The sequence below is a fragment of the Carcharodon carcharias genome, assembly GCF_017639515.1.
Source record: "Carcharodon carcharias isolate sCarCar2 chromosome 31 unlocalized genomic scaffold, sCarCar2.pri SUPER_31_unloc_1, whole genome shotgun sequence".
Lineage (NCBI taxonomy): Eukaryota > Metazoa > Chordata > Chondrichthyes > Lamniformes > Lamnidae > Carcharodon > Carcharodon carcharias.
This window is the reverse complement of record NW_024470684.1, coordinates 6,228-18,259: the sequence shown is the minus strand read 5'-3', so window position 1 is coordinate 18,259 and position 12,032 is coordinate 6,228. Positions and strand designations below refer to the sequence as shown.

Sequence of the window (12,032 nt, the reverse complement as noted above, 5' to 3'; positions counted from 1 at the left end):
AGACAGAGAGAAAAAGACAGAGAGAAAAAGACAGAGAGAAAAAGACAGAGAGAAAAAGACAGAGAGAAAAAGACAGAGAGAAAAAGACAGAGAGAAAAAGACAGAGAGAAAAAGACAGAGAGAAAAAGACAGAGAGAAAAAGACAGAGAGAAAAAGACAGAGAGAAAAAGACAGAGAGAAAAAGACAGAGAGAAAAAGACAGAGAGAAAAAGACAGAGAGAAAAAGACAGAGAGAAAAAGACAGAGAGAAAAAGACAGAGAGAAAAAGACAGAGAGAAAAAGACAGAGAGAAAAAGACAGAGAGAAAAAGACAGAGAGAAAAAGACAGAGAGAAAAAGACAGAGAGAAAAAGACAGAGAGAAAAAGACAGAGAGAAAAAGACAGAGAGAAAAAGACAGAGAGAAAAAGACAGAGAGAAAAAGACAGAGAGAAAAAGACAGAGAGAAAAAGACAGAGAGAAAAAGACAGAGAGAAAAAGACAGAGAGAAAAAGACAGAGAGAAAAAGACAGAGAGAAAAAGACAGAGAGAAAAAGACAGAGAGAAAAAGACAGAGAGAAAAAGACAGAGAGAAAAAGACAGAGAGAAAAAGACAGAGAGAAAAAGACAGAGAGAAAAAGACAGAGAGAAAAAGACAGAGAGAAAAAGACAGAGAGAAAAAGACAGAGAGAAAAAGACAGAGAGAAAAAGACAGAGAGAAAAAGACAGAGAGAAAAAGACAGAGAGAAAAAGACAGAGAGAAAAAGACAGAGAGAAAAAGACAGAGAGAAAAAGACAGAGAGAAAAAGACAGAGAGAAAAAGACAGAGAGAAAAAGACAGAGAGAAAAAGACAGAGAGAAAAAGACAGAGAGAAAAAGACAGAGAGAAAAAGACAGAGAGAAAAAGACAGAGAGAAAAAGACAGAGAGAAAAAGACAGAGAGAAAAAGACAGAGAGAAAAAGACAGAGAGAAAAAGACAGAGAGAAAAAGACAGAGAGAAAAAGACAGAGAGAAAAAGACAGAGAGAAAAAGACAGAGAGAAAAAGACAGAGAGAAAAAGACAGAGAGAAAAAGACAGAGAGAAAAAGACAGAGAGAAAAAGACAGAGAGAAAAAGACAGAGAGAAAAAGACAGAGAGAAAAAGACAGAGAGAAAAAGACAGAGAGAAAAAGACAGAGAGAAAAAGACAGAGAGAAAAAGACAGAGAGAAAAAGACAGAGAGAAAAAGACAGAGAGAAAAAGACAGAGAGAAAAAGACAGAGAGAAAAAGACAGAGAGAAAAAGACAGAGAGAAAAAGACAGAGAGAAAAAGACAGAGAGAAAAAGACAGAGAGAAAAAGACAGAGAGAAAAAGACAGAGAGAAAAAGACAGAGAGAAAAAGACAGAGAGAAAAAGACAGAGAGAAAAAGACAGAGAGAAAAAGACAGAGAGAAAAAGACAGAGAGAAAAAGACAGAGAGAAAAAGACAGAGAGAAAAAGACAGAGAGAAAAAGACAGAGAGAAAAAGACAGAGAGAAAAAGACAGAGAGAAAAAGACAGAGAGAAAAAGACAGAGAGAAAAAGACAGAGAGAAAAAGACAGAGAGAAAAAGACAGAGAGAAAAAGACAGAGAGAAAAGACAGAGAGAAAAAGACAGAGAGAAAAAGACAGAGAGAAAAAGACAGAGAGAAAAAGACAGAGAGAAAAAGACAGAGAGAAAAAGACAGAGAGAAAAAGACAGAGAGAAAAAGACAGAGAGAAAAAGACAGAGAGAAAAAGACAGAGAGAAAAAGACAGAGAGAAAAAGACAGAGAGAAAAAGACAGAGAGAAAAAGACAGAGAGAAAAAGACAGAGAGAAAAAGACAGAGAGAAAAAGACAGAGAGAAAAAGACAGAGAGAAAAAGACAGAGAGAAAAAGACAGAGAGAAAAAGACAGAGAGAAAAAGACAGAGAGAAAAAGACAGAGAGAAAAAGACAGAGAGAAAAAGACAGAGAGAAAAAGACAGAGAGAAAAAGACAGAGAGAAAAAGACAGAGAGAAAAAGACAGAGAGAAAAAGACAGAGAGAAAAAGACAGAGAGAAAAAGACAGAGAGAAAAAGACAGAGAGAAAAAGACAGAGAGAAAAAGACAGAGAGAAAAAGACAGAGAGAAAAAGACAGAGAGAAAAAGACAGAGAGAAAAAGACAGAGAGAAAAAGACAGAGAGAAAAAGACAGAGAGAAAAAGACAGAGAGAAAAAGACAGAGAGAAAAAGACAGAGAGAAAAAGACAGAGAGAAAAAGACAGAGAGAAAAAGACAGAGAGAAAAAGACAGAGAGAAAAAGACAGAGAGAAAAAGACAGAGAGAAAAAGACAGAGAGAAAAAGACAGAGAGAAAAAGACAGAGAGAAAAAGACAGAGAGAAAAAGACAGAGAGAAAAAGACAGAGAGAAAAAGACAGAGAGAAAAAGACAGAGAGAAAAAGACAGAGAGAAAAAGACAGAGAGAAAAAGACAGAGAGAAAAAGACAGAGAGAAAAAGACAGAGAGAAAAAGACAGAGAGAAAAAGACAGAGAGAAAAAGACAGAGAGAAAAAGACAGAGAGAAAAAGACAGAGAGAAAAAGACAGAGAGAAAAAGACAGAGAGAAAAAGACAGAGAGAAAAAGACAGAGAGAAAAAGACAGAGAGAAAAAGACAGAGAGAAAAAGACAGAGAGAAAAAGACAGAGAGAAAAAGACAGAGAGAAAAAGACAGAGAGAAAAAGACAGAGAGAAAAAGACAGAGAGAAAAAGACAGAGAGAAAAAGACAGAGAGAAAAAGACAGAGAGAAAAAGACAGAGAGAAAAAGACAGAGAGAAAAAGACAGAGAGAAAAAGACAGAGAGAAAAAGACAGAGAGAAAAAGACAGAGAGAAAAAGACAGAGAGAAAAAGACAGAGAGAAAAAGACAGAGAGAAAAAGACAGAGAGAAAAAGACAGAGAGAAAAAGACAGAGAGAAAAAGACAGAGAGAAAAAGACAGAGAGAAAAAGACAGAGAGAAAAAGACAGAGAGAAAAAGACAGAGAGAAAAAGACAGAGAGAAAAAGACAGAGAGAAAAAGACAGAGAGAAAAAGACAGAGAGAAAAAGACAGAGAGAAAAAGACAGAGAGAAAAAGACAGAGAGAAAAAGACAGAGAGAAAAAGACAGAGAGAAAAAGACAGAGAGAAAAAGACAGAGAGAAAAAGACAGAGAGAAAAAGACAGAGAGAAAAAGACAGAGAGAAAAAGACAGAGAGAAAAAGACAGAGAGAAAAAGACAGAGAGAAAAAGACAGAGAGAAAAAGACAGAGAGAAAAAGACAGAGAGAAAAAGACAGAGAGAAAAAGACAGAGAGAAAAAGACAGAGAGAAAAAGACAGAGAGAAAAAGACAGAGAGAAAAAGACAGAGAGAAAAAGACAGAGAGAAAAAGACAGAGAGAAAAAGACAGAGAGAAAAAGACAGAGAGAAAAAGACAGAGAGAAAAAGACAGAGAGAAAAAGACAGAGAGAAAAAGACAGAGAGAAAAAGACAGAGAGAAAAAGACAGAGAGAAAAAGACAGAGAGAAAAAGACAGAGAGAAAAAGACAGAGAGAAAAAGACAGAGAGAAAAAGACAGAGAGAAAAAGACAGAGAGAAAAAGACAGAGAGAAAAAGACAGAGAGAAAAAGACAGAGAGAAAAAGACAGAGAGAAAAAGACAGAGAGAAAAAGACAGAGAGAAAAAGACAGAGAGAAAAAGACAGAGAGAAAAAGACAGAGAGAAAAAGACAGAGAGAAAAAGACAGAGAGAAAAAGACAGAGAGAAAAAGACAGAGAGAAAAAGACAGAGAGAAAAAGACAGAGAGAAAAAGACAGAGAGAAAAAGACAGAGAGAAAAAGACAGAGAGAAAAAGACAGAGAGAAAAAGACAGAGAGAAAAAGACAGAGAGAAAAAGACAGAGAGAAAAAGACAGAGAGAAAAAGACAGAGAGAAAAAGACAGAGAGAAAAAGACAGAGAGAAAAAGACAGAGAGAAAAAGACAGAGAGAAAAAGACAGAGAGAAAAAGACAGAGAGAAAAAGACAGAGAGAAAAAGACAGAGAGAAAAAGACAGAGAGAAAAAGACAGAGAGAAAAAGACAGAGAGAAAAAGACAGAGAGAAAAAGACAGAGAGAAAAAGACAGAGAGAAAAAGACAGAGAGAAAAAGACAGAGAGAAAAAGACAGAGAGAAAAAGACAGAGAGAAAAAGACAGAGAGAAAAAGACAGAGAGAAAAAGACAGAGAGAAAAAGACAGAGAGAAAAAGACAGAGAGAAAAAGACAGAGAGAAAAAGACAGAGAGAAAAAGACAGAGAGAAAAAGACAGAGAGAAAAAGACAGAGAGAAAAAGACAGAGAGAAAAAGACAGAGAGAAAAAGACAGAGAGAAAAAGACAGAGAGAAAAAGACAGAGAGAAAAAGACAGAGAGAAAAAGACAGAGAGAAAAAGACAGAGAGAAAAAGACAGAGAGAAAAAGACAGAGAGAAAAAGACAGAGAGAAAAAGACAGAGAGAAAAAGACAGAGAGAAAAAGACAGAGAGAAAAAGACAGAGAGAAAAAGACAGAGAGAAAAAGACAGAGAGAAAAAGACAGAGAGAAAAAGACAGAGAGAAAAAGACAGAGAGAAAAAGACAGAGAGAAAAAGACAGAGAGAAAAAGACAGAGAGAAAAAGACAGAGAGAAAAAGACAGAGAGAAAAAGACAGAGAGAAAAAGACAGAGAGAAAAAGACAGAGAGAAAAAGACAGAGAGAAAAAGACAGAGAGAAAAAGACAGAGAGAAAAAGACAGAGAGAAAAAGACAGAGAGAAAAAGACAGAGAGAAAAAGACAGAGAGAAAAAGACAGAGAGAAAAAGACAGAGAGAAAAAGACAGAGAGAAAAAGACAGAGAGAAAAAGACAGAGAGAAAAAGACAGAGAGAAAAAGACAGAGAGAAAAAGACAGAGAGAAAAAGACAGAGAGAAAAAGACAGAGAGAAAAAGACAGAGAGAAAAAGACAGAGAGAAAAAGACAGAGAGAAAAAGACAGAGAGAAAAAGACAGAGAGAAAAAGACAGAGAGAAAAAGACAGAGAGAAAAAGACAGAGAGAAAAAGACAGAGAGAAAAAGACAGAGAGAAAAAGACAGAGAGAAAAAGACAGAGAGAAAAAGACAGAGAGAAAAAGACAGAGAGAAAAAGACAGAGAGAAAAAGACAGAGAGAAAAAGACAGAGAGAAAAAGACAGAGAGAAAAAGACAGAGAGAAAAAGACAGAGAGAAAAAGACAGAGAGAAAAAGACAGAGAGAAAAAGACAGAGAGAAAAAGACAGAGAGAAAAAGACAGAGAGAAAAAGACAGAGAGAAAAAGACAGAGAGAAAAAGACAGAGAGAAAAAGACAGAGAGAAAAAGACAGAGAGAAAAAGACAGAGAGAAAAAGACAGAGAGAAAAAGACAGAGAGAAAAAGACAGAGAGAAAAAGACAGAGAGAAAAAGACAGAGAGAAAAAGACAGAGAGAAAAAGACAGAGAGAAAAAGACAGAGAGAAAAAGACAGAGAGAAAAAGACAGAGAGAAAAAGACAGAGAGAAAAAGACAGAGAGAAAAAGACAGAGAGAAAAAGACAGAGAGAAAAAGACAGAGAGAAAAAGACAGAGAGAAAAAGACAGAGAGAAAAAGACAGAGAGAAAAAGACAGAGAGAAAAAGACAGAGAGAAAAAGACAGAGAGAAAAAGACAGAGAGAAAAAGACAGAGAGAAAAAGACAGAGAGAAAAAGACAGAGAGAAAAAGACAGAGAGAAAAAGACAGAGAGAAAAAGACAGAGAGAAAAAGACAGAGAGAAAAAGACAGAGAGAAAAAGACAGAGAGAAAAAGACAGAGAGAAAAAGACAGAGAGAAAAAGACAGAGAGAAAAAGACAGAGAGAAAAAGACAGAGAGAAAAAGACAGAGAGAAAAAGACAGAGAGAAAAAGGACCTTTAGGGAGACAAAGCAATAATGGAGGCAGTTTTTCCCTGTCAGGAGGAGAGCAGTCATAACACCACAGAGTGCTGTAGAAAAGGTGGAAGAGTGCCAAATCTGTGCACCCTCAAAGTACAAAAGCCATGCACTGAAGCTGGTCTCGGATGAAGTTAGAAGTGCAGGTGACATGTTTGTGTGGTGGGTACTGAAAACAGGCTCCTTGCAACAGAAACAATTGTTGCAGCCAGAGCCCACTGAAGCTCCAATGCAGATGGCACCATGCAGGTCTCCACTGTCTCCTCAGCCTGCCTAGCATGCATAGCGACTATGATGATTGAACGTACTGAGCTTTTGCCTTCCTCCCACAGATGCATCATCCACAGGAACCACCTGTGACCCTGAGGATCCCCCCATTAAGCTCCAAGGATGAGAGCACATCTGCACCAGGGCCCTACTGTCTCTCTGAACCAGGCATCAGCACAGATACTCATGTCGGTGGGCTTCAGCTGCATGGGTAATGCACACCCCACTCGGAGGAGCTGGCAGAGGCAGAGAGGTCCCAGGGAGCCAACAGTGAGCACAGCTGGAAAACAGGACCATGCTGCGCTCGATGCAGATGACGAGCCTCTGGGGTCATCCATCAGGTGACAGATACTGGATGTCTAGCAGGATGCATGGGGAGATCTGGTGGAGATCCATGAGGGTCTGTGTGCTGTGGTCTCCATCATGGAGGAGTCAATGTGGAGCATAAGTTCTGCGTTGACCTTTAGCACCAGTGCACAGCCTCAGGAGGTCACTGCCAGTGAGAGAGATGGATGAGGCACCTAGTCTCTCTGCTGGGTGCCCGTCCATCAGTGGTGAGCAGAGTGATGCAAACACCACACGCTGGCAGATAAGCTGCCCGGTCTCCATGAGCTTCTCAGGGTGCTCTGGACGAGGGCACCAGCTCCTCCACCCATCTGCCAGTGACCGCTGCATCTGATGGTGCAACAACTGAGGAGTGCCCAGCTATGGGGCTGGATGCACCCTCCCTGGCAGAGCCTGCTCAGGCTCTGGAAGCCAGAGGATGACCGCCAAGCCTTGTCCAAAAGGACAGAGCCAGCAGGCTGCCTCCAATGCCACTGACAGGCAGGCAGGGGGGCCAAAATGCAGCACCCCACAGGTGCAAGTTGAAGGCACCTTGAGCACAATGGGGGTGTCACGGGTGACATTATTTGCATTAATTATTTTGACGTTTTGTGTTAAGGATGGACACTGCTCATTCTCTATGTTCATGTGAAGACTTAAATGGGCTGAGTTGGCTGGATGGTTTGAATAGGAGCCAGATGCAGCACAGGCTGTGTGATGTTATATGGTGCTGGCATACTGGTTTGGGTTCTTATTTATTGATTGTTAGCAAAGGAGACAGTGCCATTGGCTTGACGAGGCATCGATGCCTTGGATACCCAGCTGAATATTGGCTGGATCAGAGCATCCCCGGTGTCCCTGCCTCCATGGTTCCTGTCCTCTGCCTAGAGGTCCTCACCCTGTACCTCTCCAGGCTTTTCCCCTGATCCATCACTCGAGTCATCCTCCCCAGCTTGTGGAGCTGCCTCATTTTCCTCAGCCTCCAATGGGTTCCCTCTTGCCAGAACCAGGTTGTTTAGGACACAGCTTTTGACAATTATAAGGGAGGCACACTCTGGAGGATACTGCAATGCACCCCGATCGGTCCAGGCATCTGAAGCACATCTTCAGCAGCCCGTTGTCCTCTCCACCACTGTCCTTGTGGAAGCATGACTCCTGTTGTATCTCTCCTCGGTGTCAGTTCTTGGGTGACAGAGTGGGTTCATCGGCCACCTGTTCAAGGGCTAGCCCTTGTCATCCAGGTGGCATCCATCCACAGAATTTCACTGGCACAGGAGGCTATTTAGCCCATCGTGTCTACTCCAGCTCTCCAAACGAGCATTATGACCTAGTGCCATTGCCCTGCCTTTTCCCCTGCACATTGTTTCTATTCAAAAATAGATCTAATGTCCTATTGAATGCCTCGATTGAACCTGCCTCCACCATACTTCCAGGCAGTGCATTCCAGACCCATACCACTCATGAAAAAGTATTTTCTCATGTCACGTTTGCAAATCACTTTACATCTGTGCCTTCTTGTTCTTGATCCTTTTACAAGCAGGAACAGCTTCTCCTTATTCACTCTGCCTAGCCCCTCATGATTTTGAACATCTCTATCAAATCTCCTCTTGGACTCATCCTCTCCAAGGAGAACAGTTCCAACCTATCCTCATAGCTGAAGATTCTCATCCCTGGAACCATTCTCGTAAATGTCTTCTGCATTCTCTCCAATGGGTTCACATCTTTCCTATAGTGTGGTGCCCAGAACTGTACACAATACTCCAGCTGTGGTGTAACAAGCAGCTTATTTAAATTCAGCATAACCTCCTTGCTCTTGCACTATGCCCTTATTAATAAAGCCCAGAATACTAAATGCTTTAATAACTGCTCTTTCCACCTGTCCTGCCACCTTCAATGATCTATACACATATACACGCAGGTCTTTCTCCTGCATCCCCTTAATAAGGGGTATGATTCTTGTCTGTCCATGTTCTTCCTACCAAAACGCATCACCTCACACTTCTCCGCATTGAACTTCATCTGCCACCTAATCTGGTCACTCCATCAACTTGTCTACGTCCTCTTGAAGTTCCACACCGTCCTCCTCGCAGTTTACAACACTCCCAAGCTTCATATCATCTGCAAACTTTGAAATTGTCCCCTGTACACCAAGATCTAGATCATTAATATATGGCAGGAAAAGCAAGGGTCCTAATACCAACCCGAGGAACTCCCCACAAACCTTCCTCCATCCCGAAAAATATCCACTGACCATTACACTGTTTCCTATTTTTCAGCCAATTTTGTATCAGTGTTGCCATTGTCCCTTTTATACCATGAGCAATAACTTTTCTCAAGTCTGAGTGGTACTGTATCAAATGCCTTTTGGAAAACCATATACACCTCATCAACATCATTACCCTCATCAACCTTTTCTGTTACCTCTTCAAAAATCTCCAGCAAGTTAGTTAAACACAATCTCCCCTCAGAAATCCATGCTGGCTCTTCCTCCAACACATTTTTCCATGTGACTACTAATTCTATCCTGAAAAATTGTTGCTAGACTAAATCTATCCTGAATAATTCTTTGTGCAGGAGCTACAAATACCTTTGGTACCTGAGTGTGCCGCAAGATGTAAGCATCGTGAGAGCTCCAGGGTAACGGGCACAAACTTGGAGAATCTTTGTCCTGTTGTCAGGACACTGACCACATCGAGTGGAACCCCTTTCTTTTTATGAAAGCTCCCGGCTCACCTACTGGTGCCTTGATGGCCATGTGAGTGCAATCTATTACACCCTGAATGCAGGCGAACCCAACCATTGCAGCAAAGCCTTGTGCTCTCTCTGCCTGGCTCACCTACTCTGTCCCAAATTGGATGAATGTGTAGATGTGTCTAAAGATAGCATCAGTCATAAGCTTGACGCAATGTGTGCAGCTGATCGAGACACGCCTCAGATCCCCCACTGAGCCCCAAAACGAACCAAAGGCATAGAAGTTGAAGGCCACTGACCTTCAAAGCCACTGGCATGGGGCACCCGCCCAAACAGTTGTGGGTGATTTCTGGACCTATCTTGTGACATATTGCTGTCAGTGTCTCTGGAGAGGCAGAGCCTCCTGCAGCACTGGACCTCAGACATCTGGAGGTAGTTGGAGCGCTGCCTGAACATTCTAGCCACTGGGTAGTGGTGTCTTCAGCATGCCCTCCCACCTGAGCCTCCCTGCTGGCCCTGTACCTCTCCTGTTAAAGGTCTAACCTTGGGATGCTGCCTGCACTCACCTGGCCTCCTCTCCCCCCCCCCCCGCCCCTCTCTTCCTCTTCAGAGGAGATTCCCCCAGTGGAATACACTATCCCCATTAAATGGGATTCATGGAGCATTGCCTTGAAAATGAAAGAGCGCAATGCTGCAATACTCAGGGGAACCTTCCAGGGAAGGTGAGGGCCTGAGACACTTTACGGCAGGCTTGCCAATCAAATGAGATGCAAAGGAAGTCTGGGACAGCTCTGTACTCACAGCAACAAACTGGCAATGACAAATTGGCAATGACAGAGGAAGTGCTGCCTTTTATCCAGCCCATGGATGATGAAATGATTAAGACGTGATTTCCGCCCACCCTTTTTGCCTGTGCAACGAGCTAAAAAGGCATAGGCAGTGTAAAATCACTTTATTGGCTTGTTAATGGCCTTAATTGGCCCCTCACATACCAGCAGCTGCAGATCTGATTCATGCGCATGCCCACCGACTGCGAAATTTAGTGTGAGCACGCCCGCCATTATTTGACAATATTTTATGTTCGGTCGGGTCAAGTGCGCATCCGACCCCGAGTAAAATTATGGCCCTAATATCAGTAAATGATGATCATACTTGGACTATTGTAAAATCCCATCTACTACACTAGTGTCCTTTAGGAAAGAAAATCTGCTGTCCTTACCTGATCTAGTCTACCTGTCACTCCAGATACACTGCAATGTGGTTGACCCTTAACTGTGCTCTGAAATGGCCTGCCAAGCCAGCGTAGGCAGTTGTATCAAATCAATGCAGAAAACTCAAGAAAAATAAAACTGGCCAGACTATCTGGCATTGACCTTGGCACCAGCATTAACAAAGCCGCTTCCTACCCAGTCGATTGCCGTTCTTCTTTCAATTGTCAGTTCACTCTGGAACTCCCTCCCTAACAGTACTGTGGGTGTACCTACACCACATGGACTGCAGTGGTTCAAAGTGGCTCACCAGCAACACCCAATTCCCATTGATGAATATAATAAAAAAATGACTCAAGTGCTGATATCTGCACTGCATTAAAAATGAGACGTCATTACTGCAGAGTTACAAGAATCGATTTGTTGCAAGGTACTACAGAACAATACAACCAGGTTACCTTAAACATTGTGCTAACAGATCTCCGAGATCCATTACGAAAGCCATGAGCCTGGAACAACTGTGTTGATAAAATCTGAAATAAAAAATTCCCAAAATTAATATCAGGTGAAATTACTGCACAAGTTGGATCTGCAAAGACAATCCTGTTGCAGACTAAATACTGCACTTATAGCAGAGGACTTTTGAGCCACGCAGACTTCAGGCATTCCTTATAGACAGGCATGATCGTTAAAGAACCATTACAAATAAACAATTATTTTCAATTATTTTAAACCAGCTGACATTTGCCATCAGCCTAACTTAATCAAAAGGTGAACAAAAACAAAGATACATGTAAAAACTCAGCAGGTCTGACAGCATCTGCTGAGAGGGATACAATTAATGTTTGAGTTTGAATGACTCTTGGTTAATGATCAATGGGTGATTAATTTCCAGTGGTGGGGTGAGGGTATGGTGCTATTGAGACACTTGGGCTCCAAAATGATACACTATGTTGGAAGGTTGCAACCAAGTTGCTCCTGTGAGGCACATGTGACAAGCTGACTCCAACATGTTGAAGGGCACTATTGATAACTGAGCAGTCTGATCCTTAGGATCTAGAAGGATCACTAGGGGCTGGGGTTCTGTTTTATTTTACAGAGTTGGTTACTAGAATACAGAATTCTCTGCATAACAGGCCTGAAGCAGAGTCTATAAAACTTGCCTGCAAAAAGTAATTGAAGGGTACAAGAAACAATTGGGGAAGGGGGTTAGATAAAGTGACTCATTTGGAGGGGAAAAAACCTGATGTGAGCTTTATGGTCTAATTGACACATTTGTAAGAAAATATTCAGTGCTCCTTGTCAGACAAGGAGTGATCAGCTTTCCAGTGCTCTGTACTGGGCTGGCTGGCAGGGCTGGGGGGGGGGGGGGGGGGGGGGGGGGGGGGGGGGGGGGGGGGGGGGGGGGGTGCAGATAGTACAGACATTGCATATTATGCAAATAAATATCCTATCTAAATGGATTTCTGAGTGCTCCTTCCCTCTTCAGCATTCTGATACGATTTCTTCAGCAAAATAAATGTGAAAATTGGAGTTCAACTACTTGGTTTATGTTGGTTTCTTCTGTGAACCAGACAGAGGAGAGGGGATGAAGA

The 12,032-nt window shown here is 41.8% G+C and overlaps 1 pseudogene; it reads right to left on the bottom strand.

Annotated features, from left to right (window-relative positions):
* The window catches only part of LOC121274136, a 75,969-nt pseudogene extending 64,999 nt beyond the window's left edge, over positions 1 to 10,970 (bottom strand).
* Positions 10,971 to 12,032: the final 1,062 nt, after the last annotated feature.